General features: G+C 38.1%; 1 protein-coding gene across 16 annotated transcripts in view; it reads left to right on the forward strand.

Moving 5' to 3' along the window:
• The window catches only part of KNOP1 (lysine rich nucleolar protein 1), a 37,256-nt gene that overhangs the window by 5,581 nt on the left and 15,094 nt on the right, over window positions 1-16,581 (forward strand). The gene's annotated exons all lie outside the window — the stretch shown is intronic.

The raw sequence follows: 16,581 nt of genomic DNA on the forward strand, positions 1-16,581 counted from the left end.
AGGTCCTCATGCCCCTCACATGTGTCTTGCTGTTCCCCTCCTATGAAGCCACAAGATCCTGGTCTCAGAAGGGCCCAGGACTCCAAAAGCTACCAGTCCAGATTCTGTGGTGCATCTCCCATGGCAGAGAATTCTGTGGCCTACTCCACTTCATGGTGGGAGAGTCCTTCACTGCCATGTTGTTGGCTGAGGGACCATCGGGTTATTTAAGAACCTCAGGCTGAGGCTCTCCTTCCTGTAACCACTGCACTGGGGAGAAGGGTGCATGTTCCCAAGACCTGAAGCCAGGGCAGGGAACACATGCTCAACCAGGCCCACATGTTATCACCTCCTGGCTTCAATTCAGGAGTATTTAGAGAAGTGGTTCTGTTGTGGGCTAGCTTCTATTTCTGTCCAGCCCAGATCCCCCAGTAAGTGCTTTCTGTATGGAAGCTGGACTTTCTAGAATTGGGGTACTTTCACAACCCTGGACCCCAAGACCTGGTAGGACAGTGTGTTAACTACATAGACTTGGCTGTAGGTCATTACTAATGAGGTGACCTAGGGTAGTCACTAACCTTACTTAACCTCATACAGGTCAAAACCAAACCGGGTTATGTTGTGAGATATTCAGCAGGGATCTACCTCATACTTATACATTTAGAAAAATTTTTTATTCTTTATTATATTACAGTTGTCCAAATTTTTTTCCCTTTTGCCCCCTTCCACCCAGCCCAACCCTCTTACCCAGAGTCAATCCTTTCTCCATTGTCCATGTTCATAGGTCATTCATATAGGTACTTTGACCTTCCCCTTCCTTCCACCATTCCCCAACCCCTCCCCACTCTTTCCCTCCTACAGCTATCAGTCTGCTCTATGTTCCCATGTCTCTGGTTCTGTTTTTCTTGTAAGTTTATTTTGTTCATTCCAGTTATAAGTGAGATTATACGGTATTTCTCTTTGGCTGACTGGTTTATTTCACTTAGCATAACAGTCACCAGTTCCATCCATGCTGTCCGAACAGGTAGGACTTCTTTCTTTCTGCTGCATAGTATTCCATTGTGTAGATGAACCACAGTTTTGTAATTCACTCATCTACTGATGGGCACTTGGGCTGTTTCCAACATGTTGTTGTTGTTGTTTTTAACTTTATTTATTTATTCCTAGAGAGTGGAAGAGAGGAAGAGAAACATCAATGTGTAGCTTCCTCTCAGGTGGCTCCCACTGGGGACCTGGTCCACAACCCAGGCACATGCCCTGACTGGGAATCAAACACTGCAACCATTTGGTTTACAACCTACACTCAATCCACTGAGCTATGCCAGCCAGGGCCAACACTTTGCTATTGTAAATAGTGCTGCTATGAACATAGGAGTGCATGCATTCTTTTAAATTGGTGTTTCAGGATTCATAGGGTATATTCCAGGGAACTTTCATAAGGCAGTTCCATTTTTAATTTTTTGTACAGTGGCTGCAGCAGTCTGCATTCCCACCAACAGTGCAGTAGGTTTCCATTTTCTCCACATCCTTATCAGCACTTACTGTTTGTTGATTTATTAATGACAGCCATTCTGATAGGTGTGAGGTGATAGCTCATTATGGTTTTAATTTGCATCTCTCTGATTGCTAGTGATGTTGAGCATCTTTTTATGTCTGTGGGCCATCTGTACGTCCTCCTTGGAGAAGTGTCTGTTCAAGGCCTTTGCTCATTTTTTAATTTGGGTTGTTTGTTTTTCTGGCATTGAGTCATATTCTTTATACATTCTGGAAATTAAACCATTATCCAATGTGTTGTTGGCAAATATGTTCTCCCATACAGTTGGTTCCCTTTTCATTTTAATGATGGTTTCTTTAGCTGTGTGAAAAGTTTTTAATTTGATGTATTCCCATTTATTTTTTTTTTCCTTTATTTTCCTTTCCTAGGAGATATGGCAGTGAAAATATTGCCACATGGGATTTCTGAAATTTTACTGCCTATGTTTTCTGCTAGGAATTTTATGGTATCACAACTTACATTTAAGTCCTTTATCCATTTTGGGTTTATTCTGGTGTATGGTGTAAGTTAGTGGTCTAGTTTCATGTTTTTGCATGTGCCAGTCCAGTTCTCCCAACACTATTTAGTAAAGAGACTGTTTTTACTCCATTGTATGCTCATGCCCCCTTTGTCAAATATTAATTGAACATAAAAACATGGGTTTATTTCTGGGCTCTCTACTCAGTTCCATTGATCTATGTGTGTGTTCTTATACCAGTATCAGACTGTCTGGATTACACCGGTCTTGTAGTGTAGTTTAATATCAAGTATTGTGACCTTCCTATTTTATTCTTTCTCTGGATTCCTGAGGCCATTTGGGGTCTTTTCTGGTTCTCTATAAATTTTTGGAATATTCTGATCTGTGAAATATAACATTGATATTTTAAAAGGCATTGTGTTGAACCTGTATATTGCTTTGGGTAGTGTGGACATTTTAATGATGTTAATTCTTCCAATCCATGAACATAGTATATGCTTCCATTTATTTGTATCTTCCTCAATTTCTTTCTTCAGTGTTCTGTAGTTTTCCAAGTACGGATCTTTCATTTCATTGGTTAAATTTATGTCTAGGTACTTTATTTTTCTTGTTACTTTAGTAAATGGGATTTTTTTTCATAGTTTCTCTTTCTGATAATTCATCTTGTTGGTATACAAGATGCCATCAATTTCTGACTATTGAATTTGTATCCTGCTATTTTGCCAAATTCACTTATTAGGTCAAGTAGTTTTTTGGTGAACACTATAGGGTTTCCTGTTTACACTATCATGTTGTCTGCGATAATAACAGTTTTACTTCCTCCTTTCCTATTTGGATGCCTTTGATTTCTTTTTTGTATAATCACCGTGGCTAGAACTTCCAGCACTATGTTGGATAGAAGTGGTCAAAGCAAGCACCCTTGTCTTGTTCCTGATATTAAGGGAAACACTTTTAGTTTTGCCCATGGAGTACGATGTTGGCAGTAGGTTTCTCTTATATGGCCTTTATGATGTTGTGGTGTGCTTCCCTCTCTTCCTACTTTGCTGAGTGTTTTTATCATAAATGGCTGCTGGATTTTGTCAAATACTTTTTCAGCATCCATTGATATGATCATGTGATTTTGTCTTTCATTTTGTTCATGCGATGTATTACATTTATTGATTTGTGAATGTTATACCATCCTTGCATCCTTGGGATAAAACCCACTTAAGCATAGTATATGATCTGTTTAATGTATTGCTGGATCCAGATTGCCAATATTTTGTTGAGAATTTTAGCATCTGTGTTCATTAGAGATATTGGCCTGTAATTTTCTTTCTTTGTTGTGTGTTTACCTTGTTTTAGAATTAAGGTGATACTGATCTCCTAAATAAGAGTTTGGAGTCTTCCCTCTTCTTAAATTATTTGTCATACTTTGAGAAGGATAGGAGTTAGTTCTTCTTTAAATGTTTGGTAAAATTCACTTGTGAAGCCATCTGGTCCAGGGCTTTTGTGTGCCGGGGTTTTTCTGAGTACCGCTTCAGTTTCCCTAATTGTTATCAGTCCATTCAGACTTTCTGCTGCTTCTTGAATCAGTTTTGGGAAATTGCATATTTTCAGAAATATGTCCGTTTTGTTTAGGTTGTCCAGTTTCTTGGCATGTAGCTCACAATACTTTCTTATAATCCTTTGTATTTCTGTGGTATCTATTGTTATTTCCCCTCTTTCATTTCTGATTGTATTTATTTGGGTCTTCCCCCTTTTTTTTTTCTTTTTTTTTGATGAGTCTGGTTAAAAGTTTGTCTATTTTGTTTATCTTGTCAAAGAACGAGCTCCTGGATTTATAGATTTGGGTTTTTTTGTTTTTTTTTTAAATTCTCTATGTCACCTAATTCTGCTCTGATCTTGATTATTTCCTTCTACTTGCTCTGGGCTTTGTTTGTTGTTGTTCCTGTTTTCTTTTTTATGTAGGGTTAGGTTTTTTGAGATTTTTCTATCTTCTTTAGGTAGGCCTGTGCTGCTGTAAACTTCCTTCTCAGGACTGTCTTTGCTGTGTCCCATAGGTTTTGGGTTGTTTTGTGTTCATATTCATTTGTACACTTTTTTATTTCTTCCTTGATCTCAGTGTTAACCCATTCATTATTTAATAGCATGTTATTCAGGCTCCATGTATTTGACTGTTTTTGAGGTTTTTCTTGGGGTTGGTTTCTAGTTTCTAGCCATTGTGATCCAAGATGCTTGATGTGATTTCAATTTTCTTGTATTTGTTAAGGCTTGTTTTATGTCCTACCATATGGTTTATCTTCAAAAATAATCCATGTGTGTTTGAAAATAATGTGTACTTTCCTTATTTGGAGTGTTCTATAAATGTGAAGTTCATTTGATCTTGAGTGTTTTCCAGTGCCATACTATGCATGTTGATTTTTTGGAAGATCTATCCCGTTGTTGACAGTGGGGTGTTAAAATCCCCTACAATGACTGTATTGCTGCCAATCTCCTTCTTAAAGTCCTCCAAGATTTTCTTTATGTATGTAGGTGCTCCTATGTTGGGTGCATATATGTTTACAAGGGTTATATCCTTATGTTGGACTCCTCCCTTAAGTATTATATAGTGACATTGTTTGACTCTTGTTATGGCTTTTATTTTAAAGCCTATTATATCTGATGCAAGTATTGCTACTCCAGCTTTTTTTTCATGTCCATTTGCTTGGAATATTTATTTCCACTCCTTCACTTTCAGCCTGTGTAGATCTTCTGTTCTGAGGTAGGACTTCTGTAGACAGCATATGTATGGGTCATGTTTTCTTATCCACTCAGCTACCCTATGCCCTTTGATTGTAGCATTTAATTCATTTACATTTAAGGTTATTATTGTAGGTACTTGTTCAGTGCCATTGTTTCCTTTGGGGCCTGTTTTCCTTTGTCTCTCTATTTCTTCTTCTTAAAGTAGCCCCTTTAGCATTTCTTGCAGTGCTGGCTTGGTGGAAATGTACTCTTTTAGCCTTCTTTTGTCTGGGAATCTTTTTTATTTCACTTTCCATTTTAAATGAGAGCCTCACTGTATAGAGAAATCTTGGTTGCACATACTTGCTTTTCATTACATGGAATATTTCGTGCCAATCCCTTCTGGTTTATAGTGTTTCTGTTGAGAAATCAGCTGATAACCTTATCAGAGCTCCCTTGTATGTTACTAGCTGTTTCTCCCTCGCTGTCTTTAAATTTTGGCATTTTAATTATGATGTGTCTTGGAGTGGGCACCTTTGGGTTCATTTTGATTGGGACCCTCTATACTTCCTGAACTTGTGTGACTTTTCCCTCACCAAGTTAGGGAATTTTTCTGTCATTTTTTTTTTTTTTGAACAGTTTTTCTATCCTTTCCTCCTTTTCTTCTCCTTCTGGTATTCCCATGATGTGACTGTTGTTACATTTCATGTCCTGAAGTTCCCTTAAACTATCCCGGTTCTTTTTGAGTCTTTTTATTTATTGCTCTGACTGGATGTTTTTTTCTACCTTGTCTTCTAGCTCTCTGCTTCATCTGGCATGCTTTTAATTCTTTCTAGTGTATTCTTCCTTTCATATTTGTATTATTCATTTCCTTCTGGTTCTTATTCATAGTTTGTATGTCCAGTTTTATGCTGCTGTAGTTCCCACTAAGTTGCTTTTAGCTCCCATTAAGTTCCTTATAGTTCTCACTGAGTTCCTTGAGCATCCTTATAACCATTTTTTGAACTTTACATCCGATAGATTGCTTGCTTCAATTTCATTTAGCTCTTTTTCTGGATATTTCTCCTTTCCTTTCGATTAGAGGTTGTTTCTTTGTCTCCCCATTTTAGGTGACTCTTTTCATTTCTTTGTCAGATTGCTCTGCTTTGATCTTCTGTCTTCCTATGGTAGCCTTCTGTGGTAGGAGTTCTGTTGACTTAGTGCTTCAGTCTCTTTGATCTGTTCAGGATGCTTTATTCAGTTTATGTTGTCATTCTTCTTGTATATGGGCTTTGATTACTGAATGTTCATACATTGATGGGTACTCTCATACAGCTTGCTGAGTAGGAGTCACAATGTCCACAATGTCTTATATGCTGTTGTATAGGTACTTGCAGAAAAAAGCAAAACTACTCAGAAAACCAAACCTACACTAGCAAAAATACCCTACCACATACTATATCAGCAATATGAACAGCAAATGAACAAAGATTAATAAAGGTAGAAAGGAATTACAATAGGAAAAAGACAATGACTAAAGGAGAGAATTTGATTTTAAGAGGGAAGAAGGAGAAAAATAAGAATGGGGAATAGAAGCAAGGCAAAGAAAGGGAGAAAATAAAATTTAAAATGTAAGTAAAAAAGGGAACAGCAATGGCAAAATGGAGTAAGAAGAGGGAAGAGTATAATGTAAGGTTTGAAATCAAATTTTAAAACATAGTGAATCACTAGGAACAACAACAGATGAACAAAGATTTACATAGGTGGAAAGAGAATAAGAATATTATAAGAAAGAATATGAGATGTTGGGAGGAGAAATAATAAAAGGAATAGTACAGCTGCACCAGTGCCAGGGGCAAGACCTGCAGATAGGCTTTCCTCTGGCCTTATCACAGCTGTGGGAGTGCAGCTTCTTCTCCCCTTTGGCTACTGAGCAATCCCAGACCAGGGTCTCTGGCCCAGTGGGTGAAAGGCCAGAGACAAAAAGCCACCTGCCAGGATGTTCTCTCGAATGATTGACTGAGGGGCAAGGGAAGCCAAGAGCCGCCCAATCTCAGCCCACCTCGGGAAATAGGCTGCATGTCCCTGCTGTGTGTCCCAGTTTCACTGTACTGAGCTCCATGCCCATCCTCCTCCCCAGCCTCCTCATACTTTTACTTATAAAGTAGGAGGCTCCCGATGGCCCCTCATGCTTTGTCAGCAAGTAATTTCTGGAGAGAAGCAATAGGATGTGATATAGGATGGCTCCTGTCTCATGGGGCTTCTCCAGGAGAGGAAGAGAAAATTAGTGAGTACTTAGAAAGCCCAGTATGAGGAGGGATGCCTACAAGTACCTTTGAAGTTTCTAACATAATGAATGCCTTTGGGGCACTGGGGGACTCTCCCTATAGGAAAGTCATCTTAGTGGGGCTGAGAAGATCAAAATGGGATGACACTGATAGAGCCCTGCCAGGGCCTGGCAAAACACAGGCCCCAAGAAAGGGGAACGCCTCATCCTCCTGTAGGTCATGGTCATGCAGCTGGTCAGGGCAACAGTAAATAGCCAGGCTGCTCTGACCCATCCAAGCCCCATGCCCCTTCCCTCAGCTCAGTTCCCAAGTATGTCCAGCCACTTAGGACTCAGTGAGATACTGTGACCCTGAGTCATCACACTCTTGCACTTCATATGAACAGGGCCCACAAATAACCTCTTGGCTTTTCTATTTGTGCCTATTTAATATTTTACAATTTTGAGAAAATTTCTAACCATTTTGCATAATAGAGTCTCACCTCTCCCTCTGTCTTTCCTATTCATACTAAAAGTTTACTGTTATAAAATTGAAAGGAAAATAAAAGGAACCTGAAATCCTATCCCCTAATATTCACTATTAACCCTTTGTTGATATATTCTTAATTTATCCTTTCTAGCTTTACATGTAATTTTGTTTTTTTAAAATGTATTTTTTATAAATTAATATTTTAGTTATAGTCAACATACAATATTATATCAGTTTCAGGTATATAACACAATGATTAGACATTTATATAACTTATGAAGTGATCACCCTGATAAGTCTTTGTACCCATCTGGCACTATACATAGTTATAACAATATTATTGACTACATACATTCCCTATGCTGTGCTTATACTATTCTGTAACTGGCAATTTGTACTTCTTAATCCTATCACTTTTTTTACCTAGCCCTCCAACGCTGTTCCCCTCTGGTGAACATCAGTTTGTTTTCTATACCTATGAGTTTATTTGTCTTACTTGTTTAAGTTTTTAGATTCCACATGTAAGGGAAATCATGGTATTTTTCTTTCTCTGGCTTATTTTACTTATTTAGCATAACATCTAGTTGTTGCAAATAGTAAGATTTAGTTCTGTTTATGGGTAAGTAATATTTCATTTCATATATGTACCCAGCATTTTTATCCAGTCTTCTATTGACAAGCACTTGCATGGCTTCCATATCTTGGCTATTGTAAGTAACACTGCAATGAACATAGGAGTGCATATATGTACCCTTTTCTAATGAATGTTTTGAATTTCTTTCAATACCTACACATAGAACCATTGGGTCATAAAGTAGTTCTATGTTTAATTTTTTGAAGAAACTTCCATACTGTTTTCAATATTGGCTGCACCAACCTGCATTCCCACCAACAGTGCACGAGGATTCCTTTTCTTCACATTCTCACCAGCACTTCTCTGTTTTTATATTGATGATATCCATTTTGACAGGTGTGAGGTGATATTTCATTGTGGTTTTAATTTGAATTTTCCTAATGATTAGTGATATTGAGCATCTTTTCAAGTGTTTGTTGGCTATCTGTATGTCCCCTTTGGAAAAGTGTCTATTCATGTCCTCTGCCAATTTTTTTTTTAATTTATTGGGTTGACATTTGTTAATAAAATTATATAGGTTTGAGGTGTACAGTCCTATAATATATCATCTGTATATTGTATTGTGTGTTCACCATTCCAACTCAAGTCTCCTTCCATCACCATTTATTCACCCTTTACCATCCTCTATCTCCCCATACCCCTTTTCCCTCTGATAATCACCATACTGTTGTCTGTGAATATAACTTTTTTAATAGCATAATCCCTTCACTTTTTCACCCAGCCCCACAACCCCCCTGTCCTTTGACAGCTGTCAGTCTGTTCTCTCAGTTTTTCTGTTTTGTTAGTTTATTGTGTTCATTAGATTCCATATATGAGTGAAATCATGTGGTACTTGTCTTTCTCTGACTGATTCATTTAGCATAATGCTGTCCAGGTCCATCCATGCCGTTCCAAAGGGTAAGAGTAGTATTCCATTATGTAAATGTACCTTAGCTTTTTTATCTATTTATCTACTAATGGACACCCAGGCTATTTCCATCTTGGCTGTTGTAAATAATGCTGCTATGAACATCAGGGTGCATATATTCAGATTGGTGTTTAGGGATTCTTAGGATATATTCCCAGAAGTGAGGTCACTGGGTGAAACAGCAGTTCGATTTTAATTTTATTAAGGAAACTCCATACAGCTTTCCAGAGTGGCTGCACCAGTCTGCATTCCCACAGCATTGCCGTAAGGTTCCCTTTTCTCCACATCCTCACCAGTACTTGTTTGTTGATTTATTGATGATAGCCATTCTAACAGGGGATGTTTCACTGCCTCTCTCTGATGGTTAGTGACATTGAGTGTTTTTCATGTGTCTATTTGCCATCTGTATGTCCTCCTTGAAGAAGTGTCTGTTCAAGTCCTTAGCCCATTAAAAAATGAGCCCAACTTTTTACCCCAACTTTTTAATTGGGTTGTTTGTTTTCCTAGAGTAGAGTTGTGTGAGTTCTTTACATATTTTGGAGATCAAACCCAGTTTTCCTGTGAAACCATCCAGTCCAGTTTTTTTGTGTGCCGGAATTTTTTGATCACTACTTCAATTTCATCAGCTGTTATTGGTCTGTTCAGCCTTTCTGCTGCTTCTTCATGCAGTTTTGGAAGATTATATTTTTCCAGAAATTTGTCCATTTCATCTAGGTTTTCAAATTCATTGGCATGTAGTTCTTCATAGTAATTTCTTACAGTCCTTCGTATTTCTGTGATATCAGTTGTAATCTCTCCTCTCATTCTGATTGTTTATTTGGGTCCTCTTTTGTTTTTGATGGGTCTGCTTAAAGGCTTGTTGATTTTATTTATCTTTTCAAAGAACCAGCTCCTAGATTTATTGATCCTTAGAATTGTGCTTTTAGTCTCTATGTCGTTGAATTCTGCTCTGATCTTGGTCATTTCCTTCCTTCTATTTGCTCTTGGCTGTCTTATTGTTGTTCCTCCAGTTCTTGTAGGTGTAGGGTTAGGTTGTTTATTTGAAATGTTCTATCTTTTTAAGGTAGGTTGTATCACTGTGAACTTCCCTCTCAGGAATCTGTTCGCTATGTCCCATAAGTTTTGGATAGTTGTGAGTTCATTTTCACTTCTTTCTAGAAATGTTTTGATTTCTTCCTTGATCTCATTCTTGACCCATTCATTGTTTAATAGCGTGCTATGCAATCTCCATGAGTTTGAGTGGTTTGAGATTTTTCCCTGAATTTGGTTTCTAGTTTCAGTCTCTTGTGGTTGGAGAAAATGATATGATTTCAATTGTCTTCAATTTGTTTGTTTTGTGTGCTATCATGTGGCCTATCTTTGAAAATGTTCCATGTGTATTAGAAAAGAATGTGCATTTTGTTTCTTTGGGATGAAAAGCTCTCTCTATATATATATATCAGCTAAGTCCATTTGATCAAGGATATTGTTCAATGTCACAATATCTTTGTTGATATTTTGTTTGGAAGATCTATCCATTTTTGACAGTGGGGTGCTAAAATCCCCTACTGTAATTGTGTTGCTGTCAATTCTTTCTTGAAATACTCCAATATTTTCCTTATATATTTGGGTGCTCCTATGTTGGGTGCATATATATTTATAATGTTTATGTCTTCTTGATGGATTCTTCCCTTCCTTGAGTATTATGAAGTGTCCTTCTGGGTCTCTTTTTATGGACCTCTTTTGGAAGTGTATTTTGTCTGATATGAGTATTGCTACCCCAGCTTTTTTTTTCTATCCATTTGCTTGGAAGATTTGTTTCCAGCCCTTCACTTTCAGTGTGTGTAGGTCTTTTGTTCTGATGTGGAGCTCTTGTAGGCAGCATATGTGTGGGTCATGATTTCTTTTCAATTGAGCTATAGTATGTCTTTTAATTGGAGCATTTAATCCATTTACATTTAAGGTTATTATTGATAGGTACTTATTCATTGCCATTTTTCATGCCTGTGTTCCTCTCTCTCTCATTCTTTTTCCTTTCCTAAAACAGTCCCTTTAGCATCTCTTGCAGAGCTGGTTGAAGGAGGTGTATTCTTTGAGGCTTCTTTTGTCTGGAAAACTCCTTATTTGGCCTTCATTTTAATTGAGAGCCTTGCTGGATAGAGTAGTCTTGGTTGCAGGCCTTCGTTTTTCATTACTTGGAATATTTCTTGCCATTCCCTTCTGGCTTGCAGCATTTCCATTGAGAAGTCAGCTGCTACTCTTACCAGGGCTCCCTTGTATGTTACTTCCTATTTCTCCCTTGCTGCCTTTAAGATTCTCTCTTTGTCGCCCTGGCTGGCATAGCTCAGTGGATTGAGCGTGGACTGAGAACCAAAGTGTCCCAGGTTCGATTCCCAGCCAGGGTACATGCCTGGGTTGCAGGCCATAGCAACCGCACATTGATGTTTCTCTCTCTCTCTGTCTATCTCCCTCCCTTCCCCTCTAAAAATAAACAAATAAAATCTTTAAAAAAAAAAGATTCTCTCCGTCTTAGAATTTTGCCATTTTAATTATGATGTATGTTGGAATGGGCCTCTTTGGGTTCCTCTTGATTGAGACCCTCTGTGCTTCCTGCATTTGTGTGACTTTTTCATCAAATTAAGGAAGTTTTCCACCATTACTTTTTCAAACAGTTTTTCTTTTTTGCACTTCTTCTCCGTCTGGTATCCCTGTTATAAGGATATTAATATGTTCCATCTTGTCCTGAAGTTCACTTACCACCTGTTATTTCTTTTGGAGTCTTTTTTCCTTTTCTTGGTCTTTCTGGGAATTTTTGTCTACCTTGTCCTACAGCTTGCTGATTCTGTCCTCTGCGTCATCTAACCTGTTTTTTATTCTTTTTCCTGTGTTCTTCAATTTAGAAATTGTATTCTTCATTTCCTCTTGTCTCTTGTTGATAGTTTCTATTTTCTTTTTCACGCTGATATACTTTCCAGTAAGTTCCCCATAGTTTCCCTATAGTTTGGGGGAATTCTCTGTGAGCTCATTGAGCTTCCTTATAACCATTGCTTTGAACTCAATATCTGCTAATTGACTTGCCTGTATTTTATTTAGCATCTTTTTCTGAGTCTTCCTCCTTTCCTTTTGTTTGGGGTTTGTTTCTTCATCTTCCTGTTGTTTTTAAGACTCTTCTTGTTAGCCTCTGCTTCTTAAATTGATCTGTTCTGACTCCCTTAGTTTGCGATGTGAAGTTGTATGGTAGGAGACCTGTGAGGATCAGTCATGCAGTCTCCTTGATTTCCTGAACTTGATTATCTTGGGATGCTCTTTATACAGTTTATGTGACTCTCTGGATGTAACTGGGTTTTAGTTTTGTTATGTTGTTCTTTAGTGGGTACATCCATGCAGCTGGTTTACTGAGGGTCACTCTGCCCACCATATCTTGTATGCTGTTGTGCAGGTGCTATCAGAACAAATCCACAAAGCTCAGGAAGCAAACCCACATCCACAAAAATAACTCCCACCCACAATCCCACTATTAAAAGCAAATGAACCAGTATTAATAAAGTTGTAAAGAGATTAAGACTGTTGTAAGAAAGGAGAGAGATAGGCTACAGTGTGAAATCTAGTGACTTAATATGCATACACTTGAAGGTCAAGAATTGAATGTTAAAAGGCTATGCAAGAAAGATAGTATCGCACATCATGGAGAAGAATACAGTGGATTTCTTCTTGGTGGCCTGTAGTACTTACCACTGTTTATGCTTTCTGGATCTGCCTCTGGTGATGTCAGATGTTGACGCTGTCTGACCTTAGGCAGCCTGCTTGGAGACTGGCAGGGACTGTCTCCTTCTGTTGTTGATCTATTCAACCTGCACTGAGCAGTTAGACTTAAGCCCCATAGGGTGACACAGAATTCCTCTGGGGTTAGGGCTCTTGTTTTCTTTCAGGCTGTTGTTGCTTGGAGTGGAGTGGTCTACCTGAGCAGTATTGGTGCTGCCCTGTGGGTGACAACTCAGCATCAGGATTCCAGCCGCTACTTTCTCAGTTCTCTCTCCAAAGCCTCTGTCCTGAGTGTCTCCTCAAGTGTGTCTAGTGCACTCCGCTCCACCTTTGCCAGAGATCTACTCTCTGTGGGTGACTTCTTTGGTTGTTGATCTAGTCACTATTCACCTAGCTGTTCAGGCTTAAGCCCCACAGGGCAGTGCAGAATCCCTCCTGGAGTTGGAGCTTTTTTTCTTCTAAGGCTGCTGCCACTCAGAGGGGAGTGGTCTGCCTGAGTAGGATGGCTGCTGCTATATGGCTGATAACTCAGCACTGGGATCCCAGCAGCTGCTTTCTCAGTTCTCTCCCCAAAGCTCTGTCCCCAGTCTCCTCAGGTGTCTCCAGCCCACTCTGCCCCTCCCTTTGCCAGACCCCAGGGTAGGTGGCTGCAAATGAAAATTTGTGTGTTGGCCCTTTAAATGTCTCTTTGTGTCTCCAGCCATCTGTCTCTAGCAGAGTGCGACCCTGCCACTTCTGGTCAATGACTGTTGTCTGTTTACTTTTTGGGCTCTGGTGCCCTAAGCTGGCAATCTCAGCCTAGGGTTTAGACTCCACACCTCTCAGGGGGATCCAACTGGTTCGTTAATTACCCCTCCAGTGCTGCTGTCTGTTTGCACCTGGCCAGTCTTCTCGAGTCTCCACCACACTCCTGACCAGACAGGTTGTACTGAAGCTGATTCTTCTGTTTGTCCGAGATTATAAGGTTTATCTCTTGCTATTGGTCCTGGGAGGTGTTTACTGTGGCTTCCCTTCACTCCTCTGCCATTGAGCCTTCTATTTTTAGTCTTTGTTTATTTCACTCTGAAAATTTGGGTTTTGTTTTTCTTTTTCTTGTTCCTTAGGTGTCAAGTTAGATAACGTAGGATGTTTCGAGTTTCTTTTTGTAGGCCTATACAGCAATTAACTTCTCTCTTAGTCCTGCTTTTGCTGCTTCCCATAAACTTTTGAAAGTTCTATTTTCATTTGTCTCCAGGTATTTTAGATTACCTCTTTGATCCATTTGTTGTTTGGTGTCATGGTGTTTAACCTCCATGAATTTCTGTTTTTCATTTTTCTTCATGCATTTGATTTCTGGTTTCATGCCATTGTGGTGAGAAAATATGCTTGATATAATTTTTCTTGAATTTATTGAAATTTGTGGCCTAATATGTGCTGTATCCTAGAAAATGATCCATGTGCACTGGAGAAAAAGTGTAATCTGCTCTTTGTGGACTAAATGTTCTGTAAATGTCGCTTAACTTGCTTTTAATCTGATCTGTTAAGGCTATTATTTCCTTATGAAATTTTTGGATGATCTACCCGTTGAAGTAAGTAGGGGTATTAAGGTTCCCAACCAACTATTATAGTATTACTGTTAATTTTTGCCTTTATGTCAATTAATATTTGATTTATATACTTAGGTGGTCCTATACTGGGTACCTAGATATTTAGAATTGTTATATCCTCTTCTTGGATTGACCCCTTTATCATTGTGTAGTATCTGCCTTTGTCTTTTTTACATTCTTTGTCTTCAAGGTAATTTTGTGGGATATGAGTATTACTATCCCAGTTTTCATTTCATTTCCTTTCTACTTGCATGTAATATCTTTTGCCGTACCTCCATTTTCAGTCTGTGTGTCTTTCAATCTCAAGTGATTCTATTTTAGTTGGCATATAGATGGGTCTTTTTTTATTCTACTCCATTCTGCCACCTTATGTTTTTTGAGAACATTTAGTCCATTTACACTTAAAGTAATTTTTTATAAGCATGTGCTTATTGACATTTTGTTAATTGTTCTTTTGTTTTTTATGTTCTCTGTTTAGTTCTTCTCTTTATCTCTAATATGCTGGTTTACTTCAGTGTTTTGTTTGGGTTTCTTTCTCTTTATTTTTTCAGTTTTTTTATAGGTTTTTGTTTTGTGGTTACCATGGGTTGGATATTTTATACACACACACACACACACTCTCTCTCTCTCTCTCACTCTCTCTCTCTCATCTATTTGTAGCAATCATTTTAAGCTGATAGGCTTTTAAGTTCAGACACATTCTAAAAGTAATGCACTTTTACTCCCTCCTGCAGTCTTTGTTTTTGACATGTTTTATGTCTTTTTATGCATCTAATGACTATTGTAAGTTAATTTTACTACTTTTGTTTTTTAACTTTCATACTTGCTTTTTAAGTGGTTGATTTACTGCATTTATTGTATATTTGTCTTTAGCAATGAGATTTTTTTTTCCTTCCTGTATTTTCTTATATCTGGTTATGGCCTGTTTTTATCTGCATAAGGAAGACCCTTTAGTCTTGACCAGTGTGGCTCAGTTGATTGGGTGTCATCCCACAGGCAAAAGGTTGCTAGTTCAAACCCTGGTCAGGGCACATGCCTGGCTTGCAGGTTCAGTCCCCAGTTGAGGCATATATGAAATCAACTTATAGATGTTTCTCTTTCACATTGATGTGTCTGTTCCTTTCTCCCTCTCTTCACCTCTTTCTAAAAATAAACAAAATCTTTAGAGAAGACCCTTTAATGTTTCTTGTAAAGTTGGTTTAGTGGTGTTTAACTCCTTTGGGTTTTGCTTGTCTGGGAAATTCTTTCTCCTTCAGCTCTGAGTGGTGATCTGCCAGCATAGTATTTTAGGTTATAGATTCCTTTCTTTCTGCACTTTAAATATTTCCTGATAGTCCCTTCTATCCTATAAAGTTCCTGTTAGGAAATTAGCTGGTACCTTCTTTGGTTTCTCTTTTACTTTACTGTCTCCTTCTTGCTGCCTCCAAGATTGTCTTTGTTTCCTTAACTTTTGTCATTTTAATTACAGTATGTCTTAGTGTGGGCCTCTTTGGGTTCATCTTTTTTGGAACTCTCTGCCTTGTGGTTCTGGATATCCCTTTCCTTCCCTAGATTAGGAAACTTTTCAGCCATTATGTTTTCAAAAATGTTTCCTGCCTCTTTCTCTCTCTCTTCTCCTTCTGTAATCCCTAAGATGTGAATGTTAAAGTGCTTGATTTTGTCCCAGAGGTCCCTTAATACTATTTTCATTTTTTAAAATTTTTTTATTTAAATTTTTTGAAATTGACTTTAGAGAGGCGTGAGTGGGGAGAGAAAGAAACAGAAACATTAACTTGTTATTCCACTTATTTATGCATTCATTGGTTGCTTCTTGTATGTGCACTTACTGGAGATTGACCCCTCAACCTTGGTGTATCAGGATGACTCTCTAACCAACTAAGCTCTTGGCCAGGGCATATTAAAAATCTTTTTTGTTTTTCATTTTGCTGTTCTCATTGAGTTATTTCAACTATTTGGTCTTGTTTGCTGATCCATTCTTCTATATTAACCATTCTGCTGTCAATCCCCTCTAATGTATTAGTGATTTCAATTATTACATTCTCCATCTCTGAGTTTAAAGTATTTCTTAAAGTGTTCAGAGTTTTTTTTTCTACTCTGAAATTCATTGAGCATCCTTATGACTGTTTCTTTGAATTCTTTATCAGGTAAACTACTTATCTCTGTTTCATTAGAATTTTTCTCATTCCTTTATTTGGGACATATTTTCTATCTCCCATTTTGTTTCACTTTGTGTTCATTTTTATGAGTTAGATGAAATAGCTCTTCCTCCCAATCTTGAAAAAGT

Source organism: Phyllostomus hastatus, unplaced genomic scaffold, assembly GCF_019186645.2.
Source record: "Phyllostomus hastatus isolate PE091 unplaced genomic scaffold, TTU_PhHast_1.1 phas_contig_64, whole genome shotgun sequence".
NCBI classification, from domain to species: domain Eukaryota; kingdom Metazoa; phylum Chordata; class Mammalia; order Chiroptera; family Phyllostomidae; genus Phyllostomus; species Phyllostomus hastatus.